This window comes from Suncus etruscus, chromosome 5 (assembly GCF_024139225.1).
Source record: "Suncus etruscus isolate mSunEtr1 chromosome 5, mSunEtr1.pri.cur, whole genome shotgun sequence".
NCBI classification, from domain to species: Eukaryota; Metazoa; Chordata; class Mammalia; order Eulipotyphla; family Soricidae; genus Suncus; species Suncus etruscus.
The window spans coordinates 81323688-81350121 of record NC_064852.1 but is presented as its reverse complement, the minus strand read 5'-3'; the positions used below and the strand labels follow the sequence as shown (position 1 = coordinate 81350121).

At 34.3% G+C, this 26434-nt stretch overlaps 1 pseudogene; it reads left to right on the top strand.

Moving 5' to 3' along the window:
• Positions 1-24892: 24892 nt before the first annotated feature.
• On the top strand, positions 24893-25013 carry LOC126010232 (uncharacterized; annotated as a pseudogene).
• Positions 25014-26434: the final 1421 nt, after the last annotated feature.

Genomic DNA, 26434 nt, shown 5'->3' with positions numbered 1-26434 from the left:
TATCTGCTTTCATCAACCATTCTATCCTTCTGCTAATGAAGAAAACATTCTGAAATCAACCATGGACTTAGTAGTCATATCTCCATACCAATATTCATATTGTTATTTTGTACTAGGTACTAGATAAAGGGTATTAGCCTACCCTGAACTAATTAAACATTTTTTCACAACTAGACTAACTTTAATTCATCTTTATTGAGGAAAACACAGAAATATTACTTTTTTTCTTAGTGTACCACATAAAGTGAGGAACAACAAAATATCATACTAGTCACTGTAGGAGATACTAACTTTGACCATTAGACTAATGAATATATAGCAGGTTTATCCATCAAAACATTTTATTTCCACCAAATATTATGTCAGACTCAAGTTCAATGGCACTGTTTTCTAGTTTGCCAATTCTAAGTATCATATCATCAACTGGAGTAAGTTTATCAAACATCAAAGTTTGAGAAAATGTTTCCCAAAATCTATTCTCACTTCTGTTTAGTTGATTTCCTGAGGTTTCTTTAGGTTTAATAATTTGCCAGAGAGACACTACAAGTACTCATTCAATGTACTAATACTTACTAATTATTCTAGGTAAAGGCTAGAAATTAGAATCACATAAAGGTAGGGAAGCATAAGATGTATGATACAGTGGAATCACATTACTTTTAAGTATTCCAAACTAATGTTAGGTATATATTTTTGAAAGATAAAGGAAATATTAATAGAAGGAATGTTATCATTTGGGGTATCTAGCAATAGATCTTTTTAATTCTCTAACCACATCTAGAGATCTTTCCATGTTTGAAGTTCAAAGTGAAGAACTGGGGCTGGAGTGATAGCACAGAGAGGTAGGGCGTTTGCCTTGCATGTGGCCCATCCAGGACAGAACTTATTTTGATCCCACTGAATCCCATATGGTATCCGGAGCCAGAAGTAATTTCTTTTTTTTTTTTTTTTTTTGGTTTTTGGGCCACACCCTGTGACGCTCAGGGGTTACTCCTGGCTATGCGCTCAGAGGTTGCTCCTGGCTTCTTGGGGGACCATATGGGACGCCGGGGGATCGAACCGCGGTTCGTCCTAGGCTAGCGCAGGCAGGCAAGGCAGGCACCTTACCTCCAGCTCCACCGCCCGGCCCCAGAAGTAATTTCTGAGTGTCTAGCCAGGAGTATCCCCTGAGTGTCACAGGGAGTGGCCAGAAAAGCAAAAAAAAAAAAAAAAAAAAAAGTTAAAATCTAAAATTCTTTTATTTTGTATGTATTTTCATATATTTGAAATTATGAATTAGAAACCAAAAATATATAAATTATAATAAAATATAACATTAAACCAATAAAAATAGCATTATTTAATACATACTAAGCATTAATGGTATTTAACATCACTTCAAATAAAAATGCATTATTAACTAGAAAAAAATCAAGTTTGCTAATAATAGTATTCTTTCTGCTAAAACAAGACAGGCTTTTACTCAGTCAGTAGGCACCCAATTTAATTGTCTGAGGTTATGTTAAAAAATTTTTAGATAGTAACTCTTGTGTGTAAAAACTGTTTGGCTCCATAATTTTAGAGAAAAATATCTAGGTAATGTTTATAATTGTTTAAAATTGTAATACAACTAAAACGAAACCTTGCATAATTCTTTATAGTGGATTTAAGAAAATGGAAAAAAGCTTTATTTTAATACTATATTTGAAAAATAAAAACTGATTAAAATATATTTATGTTAAAATAATAGTATATATTTAGAAAGAAATTTTTAGGCAAAAGAAAAATTTAATAATAGAAAAAATATGCTGTGAAATTATTAATACAATTCTAATTTGCACACTTGTTTAGTGGTTGTACTTGGGGTTAATGATGAGCAACTGCGTTTTTAATAACAAATTCTAGGTTTTTGTACTCATAATTACATGTTTTTCTTCTATAAACAAATTGTCTCATAAAATGAGTCCTCTTTTGAATACCAGGGGCTACATTTTCACTGGTAGCAGCCAACTGATTACATTCTGCCCATTTATTGGAACAAGTCCAGTAGTCACTTTGCCAATGTGCTGGGAGAGATCCAGCAACTCTTTAAAAGTAAAATGGTCTTACCTGGAAGAGCTCTGGTAATCAGGATCAAACAATTCCATGAGCTAAATGACCCATAGACATAGGTCATAAGATTCCTCTCTATAGGCTAAAGCTCAGGTGACATCAGAGTAGAGTGTTTAGGAGAGTTCAGCAAACCACTGAGAGAAATACGCTAGAAACAGTCTGACACTAAATTAAGGGAAAATTCAATGGCAATGCTCCAAGAGTTATAAAAGCAACCCATTAGAAGTAATGAGAAGTATAGTATAGATCCATAAGGAGAATTCTTGTCAGTTTGATGAGTAAATAAAGTTGCCTTCCTCCTCCCCTCCCTCCCTCAATCTCTTCTTCCCTCCCTCCCTTCCTTTTGTCCTCCCTTTTCTTCCTTCCTCACTTTCTCCCACCCTCCCTTTCTCTCTTCCTCCTTCCCTCCCTTCCTTCCTCCTTCCTTCCATTCACCCTTCCTTTCCTTCCTTCCTCCTTTCCTTGTTCCCTCCCTCCCTTCTTCCTTTCCTTTTTTCCTTTTCTTTCTTCTTTCCTCCCTTCCTCCCTCAATCCTGTCCTCCTTCCCTTCCCTTCATCCCTCCTTCCCTTCCTTCCTCCCTTTCTTCCTTCCTTCCTTCCTTCCTTCCTTCCTTCCTTCCTTCCTTCCTTCCTTCCTTTCTTCCTTTCTTCCTTCCTTCCTTCCTTCCTTCCTTCCTTCCTTCCTTCCTTCCTTCCTTCCTTCCTTCCTTCCTTCCTTCCTTCCTTCCTTCCTTCCTTCCTTCCTTCCTTCCTTCCTTCCTTCCTTCCTCTCTCCTTTCCTTCCTTCTTTTCTCTCTCCCATCCTCTCTTCTGTTCTCCCTCCCTCCTTCAATCCCTCCCTTCCTTCCTTCCTTCCTTCCATCCTTCCTTCCTTATTTCTCCCACCTCTTTGGCTGTTTGTTGCAGAAGAATATCACAAATGTACAAGACTATTAATAATCAACTTTGAAAATAAATATATTATATATAATGTTTATATCTTCTATTAAAAGATGTACATTCAGGGGCCAGCACAATAGTGCAAGCAATAGGGTGTTTGCTTTGCATGTGGCTGACCCAGGATGGACCTGGGTTTGATCCCCGGAGTCCCATAGGGTCCCCCAAGCCAGGATCAATTTCTGAGCAAAAAGCCAGGAGTAACCATTAAGCATCACCGGATGTGGCCCAAAAACCAAAGCTAAAAAATATACATATATATGCACATTTATATCTAAGAAGTCTAACAGTATATATAACACAAAGCTAACTAGATTAGAAATAATTTTAGTATATATTTTATATTTCTACTTTTATCAGAGATTTAACTATAGGCACTGAAAAGAATTATCTTATGAATAAAAAAATAAGTTCATCAAAACAATAAAATGATAAACAATTTAATCTTATAATTGATTTAGTTTTGTTTTCCTCTGGGAAAAAACACTATTGATTTTCATTTAGTATCAATTTGGAAGAAAATTTTTTCTCAATCCTTTATCAATGTTATAAATAGCTTATTTCTTGTTCACTTATCTATTTAAATGAATGTTGAGTTAATAAAATTTTAGTTTATTACCTCTTAGATATTTATACAACATATCTGAAGTCAAAGAACAATGTAAATATAATTTTTCAGTTAAAAACTTATGCATTTTAATAGTGATCTTAATTTAAAATGAGCTCCTGAGTAATTGATATGTAATTCAATCAAATAAACAGACTCATTATCAGTTGTCAGACTATGACTTTAGAAATAGAGAAAACTACAAAACTTATAATTCTATATTTACATAGAAGCTTATCAAAGTAAGTGCATTTAACTGATATCAAATTTATTCTTTATAAAGTAAACTTTCAACATGATAAGCAAAAATGATTTTAATTTGCATTCTTTCAAAGTAACCAATAGCAGCAGTTATAATTTAAATAATTCAATGGTGAAAAAGAACATACTTTTAAAATAAATGTTCCTAATTTTATTTTTATTTATTTATTTAGATAATTTATTTTGGGCCAAGCCCAACAATGCTCAGAGGTTACTCCTGACTCTGCACTCTAAAATTACTCCTGGTAATTTTGCAGTACCATATAATTTGCCAGTGATCAAACCCAGGTTGACCACTTGCAAGGCAAACGCATTACCCACTGTACTATCACTCCAGCCCAACAAATAATATTTCTATAATGAGATTTGAATAAAAATTTATAATGAATAAAATGGAAACAAAAATAATATAAAAACCCATATAAATGTTAATATAATGAAAATATAATTTTTTTGAAAATTTTGTTGTTTTAATATTTTGTTTTAATTAAGGCATAGAAAAGAAAGCTTTAGTAAAGCTTTGTAAAGAGCAAGATTAACCAAATATATGATTGGGCCACTTGGAAACAGACGGTACCAAGGGGAGAACTCAGGGGAGACTGCAGGTCATGAGTAGCGGTGCCTGGGGAACTGGATGGATGATGACCTGCTCCTCTTGCAGCTACCAGAAGTAGAACTGAGGAGAGGATATCAGAGGTCGCCACTATCGGAGCTTGGAGACTGAACCTTTTCACAGATCTGAGGTCAGGGCCAAATCTCAGTGACCACCCTCACCATCCCTGCTTAGGGCATGGATCATGAAGATTTATACACAATGGAATACTATACAGCAGTTAGAAATGAAGCAATCATGGACTTTTAAGCCAAATGGATGGATATACAAAATATTATGTTAAACGAAGTAAGCTAAAAAAAGGATATATACAGAATGATAGCACTTTTTTGAGGTACTTAGAATATACACCATATATACAAACAAATATATACAAACAAATACAACAATCTAATAGGGTAGTAACTCCAACCACTATAGTTGTCAGCATTTACTGGGGAGAAGTGTTCAAAACAAGTAGAAGAGGAACAACACAAAGCCTTGACTGTCCATTATTCCATAAAGTAATCAGCAACAACAGAGATAGCCATTTAGAGTGAACAGGTATGTAATCAGTCTTTTACTACAAAGGCCTATAATAATGCCTTAGGGAGCTTATACACAGACACAGGTGAAGATTATGATTTGAAACCAGAGACTCCAGTGGCAGTGTTTCCTAATAATATGTTTTAGTGACTTAATATTACTAGATATAAAATAACCTCTCAGCTTCTTTGTCTGCAGGGATTCTTGGATACAAAGGGTGGACACCCTCATTCGATACCTTGGTGCTCAGTCATACTAGATACTATATTCAGTTTGCATTATAAAAGTGTCTTGATAAAACACCCCAAGATACCCTTTTTCTCATCAAACACGTTTGGGCCAAGTAACATTTCCATTCTCTCTCTTTTTCTCTCTCTTCTCTCTACTTCTATCCTTTTCCTCTCTCTTCTTCCTAATCACAATTCAATCAAATAAAAACCATAGTTTCTCTTTAGGAAAGGAATTTCAATACATAAGATGCAGCAGACAATACTACATAGGGTAGCCACCTACATAGGCCTCATTACCACATTGTTTAGTACTTGAGATGTGAAACCTATGTGTATCCTAAACTGCTCCAACCATTATCTAACCCTGAAATCTTCATTTAGCAAGGCCCAACCCCATCATTAACAAAATGCCTAGAAACTGGGAAAACCACCCCAATTCCGATGCACTGACCCAATCTCTTTTATTTGATTTATTAAATTTCCTTTAATTTATTTTTACTATATTTAATTATTTTGTTGTTCTCCTCTCTATTATTTCTTGCTCTCCCTTCCTCTCTTTCTTAAGCTATACCGAAGCTAATTATTTACCTTAATTCAACCAGTCCTTAAGAGCTAAGACCCATCCTATTAGGGTCAGACCTCTAACAAAACCTTAAGAATAGATCACTAATGTATGTCTTCATGTGAGCATAAGTACATAGAGAGAAGACTTTTCTATGAGAGCCAAACCTAAATTGTAAACAATCCATGCCTTTAGTGTATATAACCCCTCCTATATACTATCCCTCCCAACTTCAGAAATCCTGCTAACCATTCACTCCCCACCTCTACCAATCCAATATCCCGCCTTATTAACACTCTTTATCCTCAGTTCTTAACTCATTTAGTATTAATACTGACCTCCTGCCCTAATAAGCCATCACCCAGCTTCCAAGCAAAGAGACACCTACTCAGCCCCACATATTATCCCCCGGCAAGAAACTACAACCAACACTTCTGCTGACTCATGCTCTGTGGCCCTATTTCTCACCCCCCCTGCAAAATGTGGACTGTTGCTTGATACCAGATTCAGCTCCAGAATGACCCTCAGTGCAAGAACTCTACTCTAGCTCTTTCTGCCACAAGCATTCCTCAAACTCAACAAGATCAGGGTATGTGATAAAAATGTGCCCTGAATTCCACCTTCTACAAAAGTATCCCAAAAGAAAATGGGGAAGCCTATATTTCCTTTATAAGTTTAAAACTATAAATATATATTTATATATAAATATAGTTATAAAACTACCACTTGATATGTTTATCCCCAAATGCAAAATAGCCTCCTGCATCATTTAGTTCCCTTAATTATTTTTATAACTTATTTTTACTTATTTTTTTCTTTATATATATGTGTGATTATATGTATACATAAATGTATGAGTATATATAGTTTTTGTCTTGTTTTTATTTTTTTCTCTCCCTTAACTTCACCTGTTTTGGGTCAGCTTGGCACAAAAACCTACAAGAAAAATCTTGCATGGGATAAAAGCTCAGGTCAAACCAGGGTGCAGAGTTGATGGAGCCTGACACTCTCACCCCTAAATGCACCAGCAATATAATATAGCACCATTTATTTTGCAAAGGCACACTGCAAAAGGGGAAATTTTACATATAGAAACAAGCTCTTATCTACTAGGGATAAGAACTTATACATTTTGAAATATAGGGGCACCTCCCACCTTGAGCATATGTCATGTGGTCCTAATTTGGACTCCATGTGATTAGACAGCAACCATCCAACTCTGAACTCTAGATCTCAGACATAGAGCTGACATAGTTCTCTGCAAAAGCTTCAAGTACCAAACTCCCTCGTGACATTCTTAATACTGCTCTGACATCAGCAGGTGCTAGTTTTGATATGACATTCTAACAATGAGGAAATGGCAACAACTTGATCTAAGAGCAGCTTATCTTACCTCACCAGCTAAAGATAAGATGAAATCAGAAGACACGTCATCCTTTTCTCTGTGCAAAAACCAAGATCACTAACTAGAAAAGACTGACTGTGTCAACCATGACCTGGAAGAACGTGTCCTGGGACCAATAAAAATCTAGGCTTCGGCCTACAATCATTACAACAACCAAGATCTTTAATTCCAGAGGTTTGACTGAGACAAATGCAACTGAGCAGAACTTCTGAAAACATAATGAAAGACTCTATCCTAGGCTTCATCCTAGAATAGGTGCAAAAACCAAGACAAACAACAACAGAAGACTGATTAAAACAACAGTGATGGAACAGAACTTCTAGAACCATAAAGAAAGACTCCATCCTAAGCTCCATCCTACAACCTGTGCAAATAACAAGATCTCTAGTTAAAGAGGCCTGAGTTTATCATCCAAGACTGAGAGGAAAGTTTCCAGACACCACAAAAGGACCTAGGGGAGAGTCAAAGAGTATCTACAGGGCCTGGAGTTATTCCCATGACAGTATACTTCAAGGGTGGAGAGACTCTGTATCTCTTATGCCAAGGGAATTCTTTTTCTATTTTTTTTAACTTTTTTTTTTTTTTTTGGTATTTCGGGCCACACCCGTTTGATACTCAAGGGTTACTCCTGGCTAAGCACTCAGAAATTGCCCTTGGCTTGGGGGGACCATATGGGACGCTGGTGGATCGAACCGCGGTCCTTCCTAGGCTAGCGCTTGCAAGGCAGACACCTTACCTCTAGCATCACCTCGCAGGCCCCGAGAATTCTTTTTCTAATTCCCCAATATTTATTGTGCCTATGCAAAAAAAAAAGAACAAATTATTTTTTAGTTATTATTATTTATTTGTTTTTGTTTCTTTTATTTTTGTGCTTTGTTTTGTTTTAATTTTGAGACTGTGGTTATTGTTTGGTGTTGTCTTTATTCCTGTGGTGCTTTTCAGGTTGTTTGATATTTTGTATTGTATAGTTGTTATATTTTTCTTACTTTCTTTCCTTTCTTCTCTTAAATTATATATATATATAGCCTCTAGAAGGATTCCTCCCGTTTTTTGCTTGTTTGATTTTTGCCACATCCCCTTTTCTTTTTCTTTTGTTCCTTCAAACAGAACCACATAACTTGAACCATCTTGTTCCACCTCACAAATTGAGGGGGAAATAATGGAGGGTACCAAGATCAAACAGTGATATAAACATTGAGTAGAAATAAAAAATGATCAGGCTTAGGTACCAAATCCAAAGCCAACGACAACAGAATCGATACCCAATCTACAACAAGCTAGACACAGAGGGGACTACTCACATTAGAACCCCAGGGAGCAAAGGAGGGGCATATAGGCTACATTCTGGATACAGGTGTGGAGACAGGTGGAGATTGGTGGTGGGAATGCCCCTGAATCAACGTCATTATGTACCTAAAATACTACTGTGAAAGATTTGTACTCCACTTTGGTCAAAATAAAAAACTATTTAAATGGAAAAAAAGAAAATATATGAAATATATTAATTTCTATAGCATGTTTGGAATGAAAACATCTTAAAACCAATCAGACAAACTTATTGATATTTAATTCATAGAACAAGACAGATAGGGTTTTGGTTTTTCTTAATGTATTTTGACAGAGTACACTTACACTTAAATTAGGGGTGAGGATGCAAAACATTATAGTTGGCTTCTTTTAAAAATTTTATATTTATCAGTTAAAATTATATCATAAATTAATATTAGGAAGAAGCTTTAAATACTTACAAACACATGTGTTTTGTTTAATTAGAGTATTGCTTAAACAATTATTCTATTTAAATTTTTTTAAATATTGAATTTTTCTAGTATCAGTCTTGACTTGTCAGGGTTGCTTTCAATTTGCTTTAACTTATATTTTCTTCTTTCTTTTATGGAATTAAAGTAATTTTTATTTAAAGTAATCTGTTTAGAAAAACAGTGGTGGAGAAAGGGAGATATTTGTTCAAGAAAGAAGGTGAACGTCTCCAGAAGAATAAAAACACACACATTGTTTTCCATGTGGCAGAATCTAAATAGCAAAGTCTTATTTATCATTTAGTGTTTAATTTTAAAATGTCAGTACTTGTCCTCTATTGGAATAACTATGTGAATCTGACTTTTCTTTGCATCAAAAATAAAATATTTATAAGTATTTCCCAACCCATAATCACTATAAAGAAAGACTATAAACAGCTTATTATAATATTATGAGATTTTCAATCAAAACAATGCAAAATTTTATATAGCAAAATGTATGTTTTCTTAAACAAAATGTCACAGAACTGGAAGATAGTTCAGTGCATAAAGAACCTCCTTACCAAGTGCGAGGCCATGAATTAAATACAAAGTGCACACATATGGTGCTGAGTACACCATTGCCTGTTATCCTTGACATTGCAAAAAAATTCTATCCACAAGCAGTTAGATATGTGCAAACACTAAGTGTATAACCTCAAAGCACCACAGCTTTAAAATGTATAAGCACTACAAACCAACTGTATGCAATTTCCAGTTACGGCAACATTAGCAGAGAGAAGAGAAAGAGAACAAAGGAGAGTAAATCTGATATTACTTTGTCATCAAGTCTATTTGGGAAAAATAATAACTTTGTCTTAGATATGAAGGACTCTGCTACCTTACCATTGTGAGGACCAGACATAGTTCAGTTATAGGACAAGTGAGCTATGAGACATTTAAATGACAATAAAAATAATGAATTGCCGAGGCTGGATAATTAGTACAATGGGTTGGTACTGGCCTTGCATGCTACTAATTCTGGTTAGATCCCTGACACCCCATTTGGCTCCCTAATACATCCAGAATGATCCCTGAGTGCACTGACAGGAGTAAGCCCTGAGCATAATAAGCTTATAGCATTGCCTAATTTAGCTCAAAACCCAAATATATATGTGTATATATGCGTGTGTACTTATATATACATATATATAAATGTATCTAATTGCCATTTATTAAATGAAAGATATTCACAAATGTTTCCATACTTCAACTTTATATCAAAACTGTGATACTTTTAGCTTCTACTCGTAAAAGTAGGAAATAAAAATGTATGATCATTTGCATTTAAAAAATACAATCATACAGTTATTTATCAGCAAAGAAGATAAGTGAACCCAAATCATCTAATTTAATTGTTTTCTTAACACTGGACTTCACCAGCTTCAAAACTACTGATTAGTATCATGATTCAATAACTAGAAGTCCACACATTATTGAAGAAACTCCATTATGTAGGAATAAACTTGTGGTTAGGTCAGATATCCATAAATATGGAAAAATACTCTACATTTGGTTCTTATAAAGCAGAGAATAATATTTTTAATGCAGACATTTACATGAATTGTATAGGTGTCATTTTAAGCAAGTTGGCTTTTTTTTTTGGTTTCCATCATGCACATACATGCCTTTCTACTGAAAGACAGTTGCTGTAGCCTAAAGCACCATCTTTGCACATCCAGGATCCAAGCACAGAGAAGGGATTAATGTAGAAGCACAACTTTTGTTTCAATAGATTCCCTCCAAAGTGTCAATGACAACAATTGGATTGTTAGATTGTAAGATCACATCCAGCTGGAATAAGACCATTAAAGTGACCTTATGGCCTCGCGAATCCTTGCATTCACTGACACACTAAGATAATATACTGAGCAGTAAGAAATGTAATGTAGAAATCTACAAACCAGATCAAGGAGGTAGCTCAAAGACCTGGGTTCATTCTTTGCAAGTATGAATAATGTGTTTTTCTACTAGCAAAGCTGGTTCCTATCTACCACTGGGAATGACTATGCTCTGCTGGTTATAACATCCTATCTACCACTGGGAATGACTATGCTCTGCTGGTTATAACATAAATTACTCCCCAAAATGTTATAATTAAATGTGAAGAACTTCACACCTTTCTAATGCCAGAAATAAAAATAAGTACATATATGATTATAACACATTGGAGAGAGTGAGTTGCTTAAAGATACCTTAGATACTGAAAAAAAAATTAGGAAAATTTAAATTGTTTCTACATATCCAAAGAAGGCAGTAAATTTACCTGCTGACACATTTTTCTAATGCCAGAAATAAAAATAAGTACATATATGATTATAACACATTGGAGAGAGTGAGTTGCTTAAAGATACCTTAGATACTGAAAAAAAAATTAGGAAAATTTAAATTGTTTCTACATATCCAAAGAAGGCAGTAAATTTACCTGCTGACACATTTTTAACTGATAACTTGCATCATATTTTTATTAGTTGTATGAAGCAACACCTGTTTTGTATCAAATAACAACCAACTAAGTAAAGAAATACAGTTATTCAGGTAGCTGAGAATTACAGTAATTATGGCTCAATTGGCATGGCCCTGGAGTTTACATCAATTCCATCATGACTGTCTTTTCCAGTCTTCTTACTCTAATCTAGCTTCATTCCCAGAAAGGTTCCTCTGATGACAGCAAAATAAATGAACAACTCTCTATTTCTTTCTTCTTGAATATATATAATATATATAATATATATTATAATCTCAGAGGAAATAAAAATTCACTTTTTTTTCTGGAGATATCTCTGGAGATTCTTAGTCACACCTAATCTGAGAAACAGGAAACCAGAATAAATCAGAATATATCAGAGAGCACTTTCACCAGGTTTGGGAGTCTGGTTGTCATAACTTTAATAGATGATGGCAAAACTTTAATGGATAATAACAAAACTTTAAAAGAAGATGAAACTTTAAACAAGATGTCAATAGAGATTGTTTGTTTAACTAATAAATGTTGCAATAAATTACACTAAATCTTTAGTAGATATTCGTCATCACTAATGTGACTCATGAAGATTCCCGAGTAATTAATTCCCTCTTACTGGAAAGTAGGTATATAATTATTAAAAATTATAAATATATTTCAATAAGTTTAGGTTACTTTGTGTAATCTATCTTGATAATATATATAATTTAACAAAATACCAATTCACAATATATTGAATATAAATGTATTGGTGCTTTTAATTACATAAATTTATTCAGTCATTATCATTGACATATCTGATATATTTTTTATATTCATGTCAGACATTTGATTTTCATTTGATCACATTTTATAGAATGTGTTATCTATCCTGAGCACACACAGAGACACTTATTCTCCAACTTTCCTTGACCCTAATTTTCCTTTTCCTCAGATGAGTGGGCTATTCTTGCTGCCACCATTTATCATAACTGTTTTTCTTCTTAGACTTCTATAATGTGGCTTCAATTCTTAACATTCTCTTGAAGCTTCACTCTGGAGTTCACCTAATTCAGTGGCCCCATCTCAGTCTAAATGTTCCTTGACCTTTACCTGGCATTTTTTTCCTGTTAATCAACTTCTCCTTTTTTCCTCTTTGGCTTCCATTATGACTTTCCAGAATTTGAGTCTAAATTACTGATTCAACAGGGTGACCCACTTCTCACTATCCCAGAAATAAGTAGTCTTCAGGAACTCTTGCTAAATCTTCTGTTTGGAATATCTTCTCCTCTAGTCTAAATTCTATCCTTCCTTCAAATTTCACATTACAACTTGAAAATATTGCAGTCAATAATATTTTTATAGTTTATTCTATTAGTTCATCCTACTGCTGATTTTAATAAATAAAAAATTGCTAATCACTATTTCATGAATATCATCTTATGTAGATTGCAAGTTTTTGAATAGCAGTAACACTTAATTTATTTTGGTCTTAGTCATTCTTGAGCATATTATTAGAACATTACAAAGTGTTCTGAGATAAATTTGATCTCTTAATAAGCTTTTTATATTTATGTAAAGTCATAGCTTATACTAGCAGAATATGATTTAAATTTAAGAAAATCATTTTATATGCTCAATTATGCAAATTAAGTTCTCGTTATCCTGTATTCAAAATTTCTGGGAATGAAAGGTGTGTCATGGCAAATCCCAAAGGATTAAATACATAACAGAAACATAAGAAAAAATCATTTTAATCTTTATGTAATTAATAATAATTCCTAAAATTAAAATTAATAGTAGCAGGTTATAGACTTCATATTTTCACATTTCTAAAATTTATTATTATTTTGATAATGTGAAAATTCATAAGGAAGCTTACATTTCATTAATTCTACATAATTTAGAACTTTATATGTCACTAACAAGTGAAGGATCGAAAGGATTAAAGGATACAAAATAGCTTAATTAAGAGCAAATATTCAAGCAGGAAAGTATGAGATTCATATTTGAATTTTAATATCTTTAATACATTAATACAAATAAAGATATTTGTGCTAGGTAAGTATGTGATTAAATTTTCCTTGAAAGATTGCATTTCTTAAAACAATCTTTTTCCATAAATTTAAAAATGCCAGACCTCTCCTTGTCTAGTATTTCAATAACTGGAAAAATGCAGTTTATATTCTATGCCTTCGTTGTGATAAAAACACAACCGTCGTTGTTTCAAACCTCAGCTCTTAAATTTCCTCCACTTCCTTTACTATTTTGTGCATTTTTAATGTGTGACAAGCAACATTCTCTTAGTCTAAATTCCTATGTCTTCTGAATGTAGGCTATTCTCACTATTTAACAAGTCTAAACTGGGTTATTTCTGATTTTACTAAAGTGCACTTTTTAAATGAATGTATTATACATAAAGATCCCTGAAAACCTGCATCAGAAATATTTTAATAGCAAATTTCATTTGCTATCATCTTATAAAGCAGTTCCAGATCCTGCAAAATGATCTCAATTTTCTATGATCACTAAATCAGAGCCAACCTGTTTCACAAAGTAATCTAGAGACATTGAAAGGGGAATTTTTAAAAATGGGCTCAGTTTTTATAATATTGCTTTCTTTACTGAAAATCTTGAATACTAGTTTATCAACAACTTTATCACTTTCATTCAGTTCAGTTTTAATGTCCATTTTTCAATTTTTTGGTGAACTTAATATTTAGACTTAGTTAATATTTATACTTGGTTAATACCTTGAGACAATAAAACATTTCGCTTTGATAATAATATAAATTTAATATAACTATATCTCAATCAAAGAATTCCAAATATTTCTAAAGCATTTAGATTTTAGAAACATTTTCAGTATCTTCCAGTGATTTATCATTGTTGGTGGTGAATGCATTATTTTTAAAATAAATTTATTTAAAGAAAATGCATAACATATTTGACATAACTGATTGTAATACATTTGCTTCAATATGACCAAAAGCAAAGTTATTAAAATAAGTAGAAAATAGAAAGAAAAACTAAAGAAATGGAAGAAAAAGAGGAAAAAGTTCAGTAGCAAGTATATTTGTGAAAATTATTGTATCACCAATGAACTCATTAAAGCTATACAGAAGGTTTAGTAAGCTCTTTTTTTTTTTTTTAGGGATAAGAGTTAACGAAATACAGTAAAAATGGTGTGAGTGACAACTGTTGTTATTTGCATAGGCACAGCAAAATATGGGGGAAATAGGAAGGAAAAGCCTTGACTTAAATACAAGGAGACCTTATCCCTGAAGTATTCTGGCATAAAACCAACTCTGTGCTCCAGGCATACTAGGTTGTCCTACCCAAGTCATTTTCTGTGATACCAGTAAAAATTTTTCACAAAATTGCTGTTGTTGGTGTCAGGTTTCTGTAGTTAGAGATCCTGGTTTCTGTACATATCCTACATCAAAGTCAGGATAACGTGGAGCTTCTTCTGGTTTCACCTCAACATTAGAGGACAATGCAGAGAGCCCTGCCCTGAAAGCAGGTTGCTGTTGCTAAGTTGTCTGGGTTTTAAAAGAACCCTCTTAGAAGCAAGTCGATGCCAAGGCAGTAGTAGGGTCTTCCCTGATAGAGGTTTGCTTCCTGGTAATGTTAATAGACAATCGTGGTTGCTTCTGTAGATGGTATCCATAGTTCAGGGGTGAATGAAACAATGCCTGTTCTTCTGAGGCCTAAGTCAATTCATAATGACAATGTTTAGGGTATAAGGTCCCACTGCATTACAAAACTTGTGTGTTCCTATCTCTGTTAGATAAGAACTTGTTTGTATATGTAATATTTTCCCATTTTAATGTGCCTATGCCAAAAAAGGAACAATGCCACAAGTTATTATTGGTGCATATGGGGGCCAAGGGAACAACCCTTATTGAATATCCTCTTATATAGTTACAATTTCCTCCATTATTTCTGTGTGTGTGTGTGTGTGTGTGTGTGTGTGTGTGTGTGTGAGTGATCTGTTCAATAAGGAATTCTGGTAGATAAGTCCTCTGTTTAGAGTTCATGTTAGAATAGAATTACGAGGATGGTTGAATGCATTAATCTTGACAAAACATAATAATTTCTGAAAGTCCATCTCTTTTATCCTCTAAACACAGTTCTGACAACTGTTACATAGAAGTTTTTAATAAAGAAATAATTAAAAAAATGTTGTCATTGTCTTCTTGGAAGGCATTACCTGTTTTCATGTATACAAAGAAAGACCCATATGGCTTGTCTAATTCTGCCTTATCAAATATCAAAATTTTGAACTCATTTGATCTTTATGAAATAGCTATTACTATTATCATTATTTTATGAATGAAGAAACTGATACAAAAAATAAAGTGAGTTGTGTAAGTCTTACTGTAAATCAAGGACTTAACCTAAATAAGGTTAATTTTTAAGGTGACTTGCCATGTTTTGAAAGATTCAGAAAAAAGTTTTAACTAAAAGTTATAGAACAACTGTGTTTGCTCACTAATGTGGTTTATATATCACAGTCCTACCTCATCTAAATTTTATGGGAGTTTGTTATTGCTTACCAATATTCTTTTTGGTCTATCAGTGTATTCTTCAGACATATACAATACTATATAAAAATTCTATTAATTTGATCCTAGAAGAGATCACATCTATCCTCAGCATGTCAATGCAGCTTCAGAAATTAAATCCCTGTCAATTACAGATAGGAACAGATTATTAAACCTAGAAGTTTGCAATGATCGAAATTGGTCTAGGTTAAGAATAAAACTGCCAAGAGTAAAGGAGGGAATTCTGTATTTCTTAGATATAGTAAACAGCAAAAGACACTTCCCTCATAAATAAAAAGAGAAGCATGGGTAATTTACAAAAAACACAATATTTCCATTGGAGAAATTAGATCATAATGGCACCAGGCAAACTGATTCAGAGTCAGTTAAGTTCTCTAGAGTGAAATATCACACGAAAACACTGTTCTATCATTATGTCTGAAAAGGTAAAGACTATATAATACGTTTTTAGAAAGCTACAATTTTATTGAATTTTATTTAAGTCCAGCTGAACTAGAATATATTGCAGAAGCTTTTTTCCAGGGGCCTCTATGAGAACCATTTGGAGATAAGACAAAAAACCTACTACAGAGAAGCAAAAGAGACACTTCCTAGCTGCTAGGGGATTGGCACAAAATTTGACACTTGGATTACCACCACTAATAAAAACAAAATTTCCCCCCATTGGGAGGGTGGCACTGTGAGCAGCAAGCTCATTTTGATTTTTCAGGACCCGTAGTGTTAGTGTCCCACTACAAAGAAGTACTAGGAAACTTGTATGCCATAGAAGAATAAAACAAAACAGCCCAACACATAGAAAAACAATAACAATAAAAACAATAGTAAAAATAACAACAAAATATTTGCTTCTGGGATAAGTTAAAACAAACATACTAATGTTTCCTCAGGAAAGAGCATAAAGCCTATATTAAGACCAAAATAATAAAATTATAGAAACAGTTCTTTTACCCAGATTCTCAATCTTCCCACATTCAAAGTTTTATAACAAATGGCCGAACAAAATATTGATACCATACACAGTGAAATGCATACTTAAGTCACTCCTTTATCTAGAAATGTTGAAAGGAATAAGACAATAGTGTAAAATTTTAGGGAAATTTGAAATTCAAGAATTTAGGGGGCCGGTGAGGTGGCACTAGAGTTAAGGTATGTGTCCTCCAAGCGCTAGCCAAGGAAGGACCGCGGTTCAATCCCCCAGTGTCCCATTTGGTCCCCGCAAGTCAGGGGCAATTTTTGAGCACTTAGCCAGGAGTAACCCCTGAGCATCAAATGGGTGTGGCCCCCCAAAACAAAAAACAAACAAACAAAAAATAAAAGAATTTAACCAATGTTATTATATTTGCCTTTTCGTTTTCATTAATGTTGAATGATATTTCAAATCTAGGTAAAGAAAAATAAGTGTTTTGCAACTCATATTTCAAAATATTTATTTTTATAAGGCTATCTCCAAATCCGATGATGATGATTTGGGCAAGAATTGCAGTTCTCGATGCTTTTTATTATCAGAGATTGTATTTAGGTGATTGCACATGTAAGGTATGCAGCCATCTGAACTTTCCCCAACTATATTTTACTAATGATGAACTAAACTCTAATACTTATATACATTAGGGAGAATGTTTATATTCCTTATTTAATTCTCAAACTATTTCGCCTAAGGAGTAGTTTAAGAAAAGAAGAAACAAAATTTTGAATAGTGACTTAGAAGATAGATGTTTCCTTCTTAGCTTTAACTAACTAGAACTATCCTATGAATCATCTCACTTCGGGTTTTTATTTCTTTAGTAAAAATAAATGTAAACAGGTCAGTAAGCTTCAAACTACTATATATAGAAGAATCACCTGTAGTGATTCTAATATGTGAATGTCAATATTTCTACATCAAAGATTCTTGAGCTGTATGTCCTAGTAATGCCCAAATAATGCTTGTAGGTGGTTTTAATAATAGACTTAGAGAAAGATGCTGATCTCAATGGTTTTAATGCACTTTAAGCTATAAAATGTGAAAGTCTAGGTGGGAAAGATATTATTGTCACAATTTTACAGATTAATAACTTAGACCCACAGGTTAAGTAAGTAGGTTAAGAGCCAGATATTTAAGTGTAGAAATATAACTAGAACAAATACCTTATATCCCTAGTTCAGTGTTTTGCTCTTAAATCATTTCACACACCATGATGGGACAGTTATTTACTATTGTGCTTCCATTTTCTCTTAAGAATATAAATTAACCACATTTCCTAGTCAACCATTGACTGCATTTTAAGTAAAAGAAGGGGCAGAAATGAAGGACTCAATTTGTCCTTAAAATCAGGTATAATCTTTCAGTTTTCCTCATTTGAAAATAGAGGCATCTATAAGAACCCAGAAAAGGAAGATTCAAGAAAGAATGGCCTGATCCCCTGATAGACTTCCTGAGGCTCAGATTACACCACCTTTGTGCTCCACCTGACCTGCAATGGATTATGCTATGAGCAAGAAATATGCTTGCTTTAAATCATTTGGAAATTAGGTTGCTATTTAGTAGTTAAACTACCAGATACATAACCCTCCCAAATGGCAACAATTTACAACTTTGAGATATTAACTTGTTTTTCAAACTTATTTAAATTTTTAATTTTACCTCATTCCTTCCTTGCCCCCCCCCCTTCTCCTCACCTACCCACACCTCACCTGCTTCATTATCAAAGCTTGCATAGACTCAGGATCAGCAAATAGCATTATAACAGGATAGAAGAGTGAGTAAACTATAAACAAATTATTTCATTAATCTATTTTTATCCTTACAAAAGTCATCATCAATACCAAGAAGTTTGTGAGCATAGCCACATTTAAAAAAAAAAAAACCTCAAATAAGAGATTAGAGGTTTTCCAAGAGAAAAAAATAAAAAAGCCTTTGGGTCATAAGAAAGAGGTGCAAGTAAAGATAGTTTTCCTCCTGCCCCATGCTTCATCTTTCAAATAAACTCTATTTGACTAGTAACATCCATTACCTGTATCTCTCTGCCTGATGTCTTGTTTACCCCAAAACACAGATAGCCTCACTACCCCATGGGAAAAAATTAGACTGAAAAAACCTTTGCCAGAAACTCTTTACAGTAATTGTTTACTGATGTATTATCCTTTCTCTTTTAAGTGTATCATAAACTCTCAATAGGGTGAATAAACACTCATGCTGCTTCTCATCTCCTATTGAATAATTCTTTACAGCATTTTTGTGTAGGTTAAAATTCTAATCTCCCATTGCTTTTATAGTATGTTCTTTTACAACCATCCTTTTCTAATGTCATTTTCCTACTTCTATCTACTGATGTCCCAAATAAGCAACTTTAATTTAAATCCTTGTTTCTAGGCCTGATCATGAGATAATTCAGACTAAGACACAAAGAAGCCTGTGTATTGCATGACAGAGGTCACAAGTATTTACATATATATCAGTGATACCCTGGGTATTGCAAGAAATGAGAATATCATTGGATTAGAAGAGTAGAAAGAACTTGCCCTGTTTCTTAGAAGAAATCAACAGTAATGCAGCAATACGCTAGGGCAAAACATGGTGCTCTTAGACAAGATTAATTACAAACAAAATGACAAAATATATATAGTCAAAGTTTGGTATTAATGTTGAGATCTGAAAAAAAACAAAGACATCATAAATATGATGACTAAGCAACACTGTATATACACAAACAAATGAGGTTAACATTTCTCCTATCATCTTGACATACATAAAGTACAATTAGGATTAGAAACTTTGTCATAGGGACATGGGTAAGGTGTGGTACTTGTCTTGCATGCAGTCGATCTGGGTTCAATCTCTGGCATTTCATATGGTCCCCCAGCACTCCAGGAGTAATTCCTAAGTGTAGAGTTAGGAGTAAGCCCTGAGCACTGTTGGGTATTGCAAAAAACAAACAAACAAACAAATAAAAAAGACATAAACAAAAAAAATAAAAAGGAAAAAATTGTGGCATAATATAGAGTGGGTGTAACAGAAAAATGAACCAAGTCTTATCAGTTCATTACCTAAGGTTACAAAAATTATGATTAAATTTTATTAGATAAATTCTAAAATTTACATTTTATTCATACATGCGTTCAAAAATTAAAAACCACATATTTTATGAAACTGTGGTACAAAGGATTATAATTTTCTAGTACCCCTGCATTCTTTATAAATAGCACTCTTAATTTATCCTATGAGCAAAAGATCAACTCTTTCTTTATAATTTGAGTCTTACTTCTGTAATAAGACTTGAAGAGGAGAATAAGAATATGTCAAATATAATTTCTGAGCAGCATGTTTAAGTTTATGTTTAGAAACTATTCAGTCAGCTCCAATCCAAGAATGAGGAGACATGCATTGCCAAACCAACTGACCTATAATATACATATAATGTATAAGAACAAATATTCATTGTTTAAGGGATTAAAATTACAAATTGACCAGAATATTCACTAAGAGAAAAGTATGCCTAGATAACAAAATGGCTATAATACATGAATTACTATGGTACCTCATAATCTAAGTTGAAAGTTTCAATTTGCTGTTCAGTATTGTTGACATTCTAATTTTTTAATCTATCATCCCTCTGAAATTTATAGAGCAGTACAACTAAAGTGTGATGGAGTATATCAATATATAGGGATGGAGAACATGAATGCAAAAATACTACCTATTTTAAAGCTTTCTATGAGATTGTTTTGATCTCATTAACATGGAACGTTGGAAGGCATTCTCTTTTAAATTGTGAAGTTAAAAATGCAAGTTGGGAATTCACATGAATGCCTAGAACTATGAGTCATTGAAAAATCCTGGAAATGCTGTAAAATAGTTTTTCACTCCTCTCATTAAAACCATTCTCAAAACATTATAAATCTTTAGAATATGAGCTATAGAAGGAAAGACTGGTTCTTGTTTGTCATGTTCACACCATCATGAATAATTTTACCCTATATATTAAAAACATTTCTTGGAGCCAGAGAGATAGCATGGAGGAAGGGTATTTGTCTTGCATGCAGAAGGACGGTGATTCGAATCCCGGCATCCCATATGGTCTCCCGAGCCTGCCAGGAGCGATTTCTGAGGGTAAAGCCAGGAGTAACCACAGTGCGCTGCTGGGTGTGACCACCACACCCCCCCAAAAAAAAACCCGAAAACAAAAACAAACAAACAACATTTCTTAAGATTGGCTCTTGTCAGGGTCAGCAAGATATTACAGCCGGTAAGGGACTTGCAAATTTGCTTTGCACACAGTCACAGAGGTTTCAAATCCCAGAACTCGGCCAGGCACATATTAGATTCCCAAACCTAAAGAAAGTAAGCCTTGAGATCAGAGCCAGATCTAAGCCCTGACACAGCTGGGTGTGGTCCCAAATTGAACAGTAATAAGAATTGTAAAAACTATTACTTAGATAACAGATTAAAATAATAAATACTTAAATCTGATAAGAGGGGTTTATATTTATTTATGTCATGAGAACATTATTTAGTGATGGGTTTTAGCAATCATTTGATAAATGACATCCAAGTGACCTGAAATGAACAATTGTTTCTTTCATTTTCTTGTTGTGCATTGTGCTGTTGTTTAAATGGTTCAAATTTTGGTTTTAGTATATTGACATCACAGGAAGTGTTCACTTTCAAGTATTTTGTACACATACCCTTGATGCAAATTTAAAACATTAAATATTTACCAGTCTCTGACACAGAAAAATACTGATAACTTAAAGAAATATTTGATGATTTCTTCAATGTGTTATCAAGAAAATTACTGAGTTCTCATTAGCTTGTCTTTATATATATATATAATGTAACCCAAGCTTTCTTACTTTATCGATATTTTTATATGGTAGTTGGTATTCTGAAGTCATCATATTTTCCTTCTCTTACATTTTCATCAACAAATAGCATATATATTGATTCAGTGGTAGATCTTGCAGCCTTTGTTTTTGAAAAATCAGTCAGTCAATTGGTAACCAAAATAATTTTGTTTTCTTACTGAGCACACAATTCAACTTTATGTCCCAGCCTGGCTTTAGGTATAGTTTTGCTTCTTATATGTAATCAACAAAATTGAGCAGAAAGAATAGTTAAGATGATCTTGTAAAAACATTATTTTTATTTTTTGGCTTTTTGGTCACACCCAGCCATGCTTTGGGCTGACTCCTGGCTCTATACTCAGGGATCACTCCTTATAGTGTTTTGGGGATCATATGGAGTACTTGGGATGAAACACATGTTGGTTGCATGCAAGGCAAATACCTCACCTACTCCAGGACCCAGTAAAAACAGTCTTATCCTTTGGTACACGGTATTTAACTTCCAGACAAAGCAGTGGTTCAGGGCTCAGTTCTAACTCTGGCAGGACTCCTAGGATAGATGGCATTCTGGAGATCAAATCTCTCTCTCAGCCACATGCAAAACAAGTGTCTTGCCCTCTGCATTGTCTCTCTGGCCCCAGGCAGTTTTGATTTACGGTTTTATTTATGTTTTGAACCCAAAAAGGGTTCGGGGCTTATTCTTGGCTTTGTTCTCAGGCATCACTGCCGATTGTGCTTGGGGTACTATACGGGATATGACAGGGATTGAACTAGGGTCTGCTACATGAAAGGCAATTATCCTACCCAATGCAGTATGACTCTTGAGGTAGGCATATATATATATATATATATATATATATATATATATATATATATATATATACATTTCCATTAAGTCTTTTGAGATATTCATTTGAGGGGGTGAAATCCAGGGCACATTTTTATTCCACACCGTGGTCTTGTTCAGTTTGAAAAATGATTTGCAGCAGTAAGGGATCAGGTAGTGTCTTCTGGGGCTGAGTCCAGTAGTATCATGCAAGAGTCCACATTTGAGGTAGAAGAAGGGCCACATAGCATGAGTCAGCAGAAGTATTGGTTGTAGTTTCTTGCCTGGACATGAGATGTGGGACTGAGAGAGTGTCCTTTCACTTTGGGATGTCTATTGGGGCAGGAGGTCTGTCTTGATACCTAATGGGTTAAGAACTGAAGGTAAAGAGGGTTAAATAAGGAGGGATGATGGATCAGGATTGGGGGATGAGAGGATAGAAGGATTTCTGAAGGGGGGAAGAAGGATAATATATAATAGGTGCTATAATCACTATAGGCATAAATTGTTTACAATTTAGATTTGGTAACTAGAGAAGAGTCCACTGTATATAAACTGATGCCCACATATAGACAAATAGTAGAGATCCATTATTAAGTTGTTGTTGGAGGCCTGACCCTCATAGAATGGGTCTGAGCTCTTAAGAAATACTTGGATTAAAAAAGATAAATAATTAGCTATGATATAAATAAGGAGAGAAAGAAAGGGAAAACAGAAGAGACAAGAGAAAAAAAAAGATAATCAAATACGTATAAATAAGTTACAAAAATAAATTGGGTCAGTGTGTTGGAGTTGAAAGGTTTTCCAATATCTAGGTACTTCATCAATGACTGGGGTGGGCTTTGCTAAGTGAAGATTTCAGGGTTAGATAGTGGTTGGAGCATTTTACGATAAGTACAGCTTTCAAATCTAGAGTACTAAGCAAAGTGGTATTGAGCAAAGTGGTAAGAGGTGGCTACCCTTTGAAATATCATCCACTGCATCTTATGTATCGAGGTTCTTTTACTAAAGAGAAACTGCCAGTATGAGCTTTTATTCAACATATATTGAATTGATGAAGAAGAAGGAAGGAGGGTAGAAAAAAAGAAGTAGGAAGAGAAAGTAAAGAAAAGAAAAGGAAATGTTAATTTGCAGAAACATATTCAATGAGTGGAACCTGTAACATAAGTCTGTCATGTGCCGTTGAAGGTTTCAGTGGTCTGAATATGCTTTAGATCCCTCTCCCCAGAGCTAGAGGGACCAATGCCTCTATTGTGGTTTTATACTTAATTACTGTTCTTAGTTTAATAAATTGTTTGATTTAATTTTGGGTACTTTTCTTCATACTTGACATCCTTATTAAAATTTTATTTCACTGATTTCTTCATTCCAGATAAAATTATTAGTATTTTTTGTTTTGAAGTCTTCTTTTTCTTTAGAAAAGTCTAAACTTGGGGCCGGGCGGTGGCGCTGGAGGTAAGGTGCCTGCCTTGCCTGCGCTAACCTAGGACGGACCGCGGTTCGATCCCCCGGCGTCCCATATGGTCCCCCAAGAAGCCAGGAGCAACTTCTGAGCGCATAGCCAGGAGTAACCCCTGAGCCTCACAGGGTGTGGCCCAAAAACCAAAAAAAAAAAAAAAAGAAAAGTCTAAACTTGCTTGGGGTTCTACCAGGCACCTCTATTTTTATCTATAGTATTAGGTGGAGTCTTCTATGTTTTCAAAATAAAGGTCTAAGTTTGAATCAGCCATGTAAGCAATCAATTATTTATGATAGCAATTCATGAACAGTGATTATGTCTTTTCTAGAGATATTTTTAAACAGTACTAAGTTTTTGTCAAACTGTACAACGACTGAGAATTTAACAAATTTAAAATTTAACAAATATAACTAATTTAAAATCCAGACATTTTGGATTGCCTGTGGTACAAGCGTTAAGAGTATCTGGAGGTGCCATTTCTTCAAGTCCCAAATACCTTGACTAGAGATCTTGAGCTTGTGAATGCCCTGGGATACCTTTGTGCAAAGTCTGTCCAATCTTGGGGGACATGGTTTTCTGGTAGTTGAAGCCCCAAGGCACTCACATATGTATATTAAGAGAACCTTAATATTAATTAGGTATACCATATGCATAATCTTGCAATACACCTGGCTACCCTGCTGTGGTCACACAGTGGAACATGTGGGAGAGTAGCCTGTATGAGGAACAAATATAAAATGCAATAGTGGCCTCCTGGTGATCACCATACTGTGTCATTTATAATGAAAGTGGAGGCACTGTAAATCCACTCCATTGTATAACAGTCCAGGCCCTTTGCCTGATCTTTATTATAACTGGGGTAAGGTGAGAGAAAAGGCAACTAGAATCTTAGATACGGAGCCTGACCTCTGGAGTTGAATTCCACACAGCAGGAAAAAAACCCTTTAGAGTCAGAAATGCTTTGAAATTATGGCATGCTTACTAACAGATAGCTATGAGTTGGGAAGAACTGAATCTATTGGATTGTCTAAGCAAGTATCACACTAGTTTTCTCTATAATTAGCCTGGGATATAACAACTTATCTCAGGAAAGGCATCTACCAGTATGATGATGATCATAAGAACATGAAAGATCTTGAGGTGACTCCCTCTGCTGGCTCCAATTCCTGTGTCTAACTCAGTCTTGCTTTCCACCTAGTACAAATAGAATGATAAACTGAGTACCCAGGGAGTTTATTGTAAGCCTGCTGTTTTCCAGGAAAGTGTCCATTACCTTAAAATGCCTTAACTTGTTTACCATGGCCAGTTCTTGGTATTTTCTTTTAAAGTGATACAGCATTTATCAGAGGGGGCTAATGCTTCTGGTGAATTTTTTGACCTTCCCAAATAGAGGATTCCTCTGCATCCCAAGTGATGGTACATTAGACAAGAGTTTATAATTAATCTGAGTAGTTAGTGGAAAACTGTGTCTTGTTCATGAGAAAAGACATACTAAGCATTTGCATCTTTGGCCACTGGGACCTACCTTTGCACCCAATTTTTTCATTGTTTCTGGTTCACACTTGCATTGCATGAAGATTATTTCTGTGCCCAATAATTATTCTGAATGGTTCTGGGGGGATCATACAGCATGCTGGATATTGAACCAAAGTTAACCTTGTGCAAAGCAAGTGGTTTCTCTGTGTTCCTTCTAACTATGACCTATATCTGTATAAATATCATACTATCAATAGCACACTATTCAAAAAGTTTAAAATATATCTTACAGGCATCTTAACATATCAAAGTCATACTTGTTTTTCTGCCTTCTTGTTGTTCCTCTCTTAATGTACCCATCTCAATAAATGTTAGATCCACTCAACAGTTAGTCTATACAAAAAACATTTGACTTTACTGATTTTGCCATGTATTATATGTTTTACTTGGAATATTTGTCATATTTATTTTAAATATATACTGAATTTATCTTTCAAAGACCCTCATACTTTCTGTCAAAATCCAATTTATGTTCTTTTGCTGGATTATTTAGTAGTCTTGAACTGGCTCCCTGCTTCTACTCTTGCATCTCAAAACAGTAGCTGCAGTGATATTTTAACAACATAATACACATAGTCATTATTTATCGTACAAATTTTCAATTTCTGGGACCAGAGCGATTGCACAGCAGTAGGGCATTTGCCTTGCACATGGCCTTGAACGTGGCTGGGTTCAATCCCTGGCATCCCAAATGGTCCCCCAAGTCAGAAGCAATTTTGGAGTGCATAGCCAGGAATAACCCCTGAGCATCAC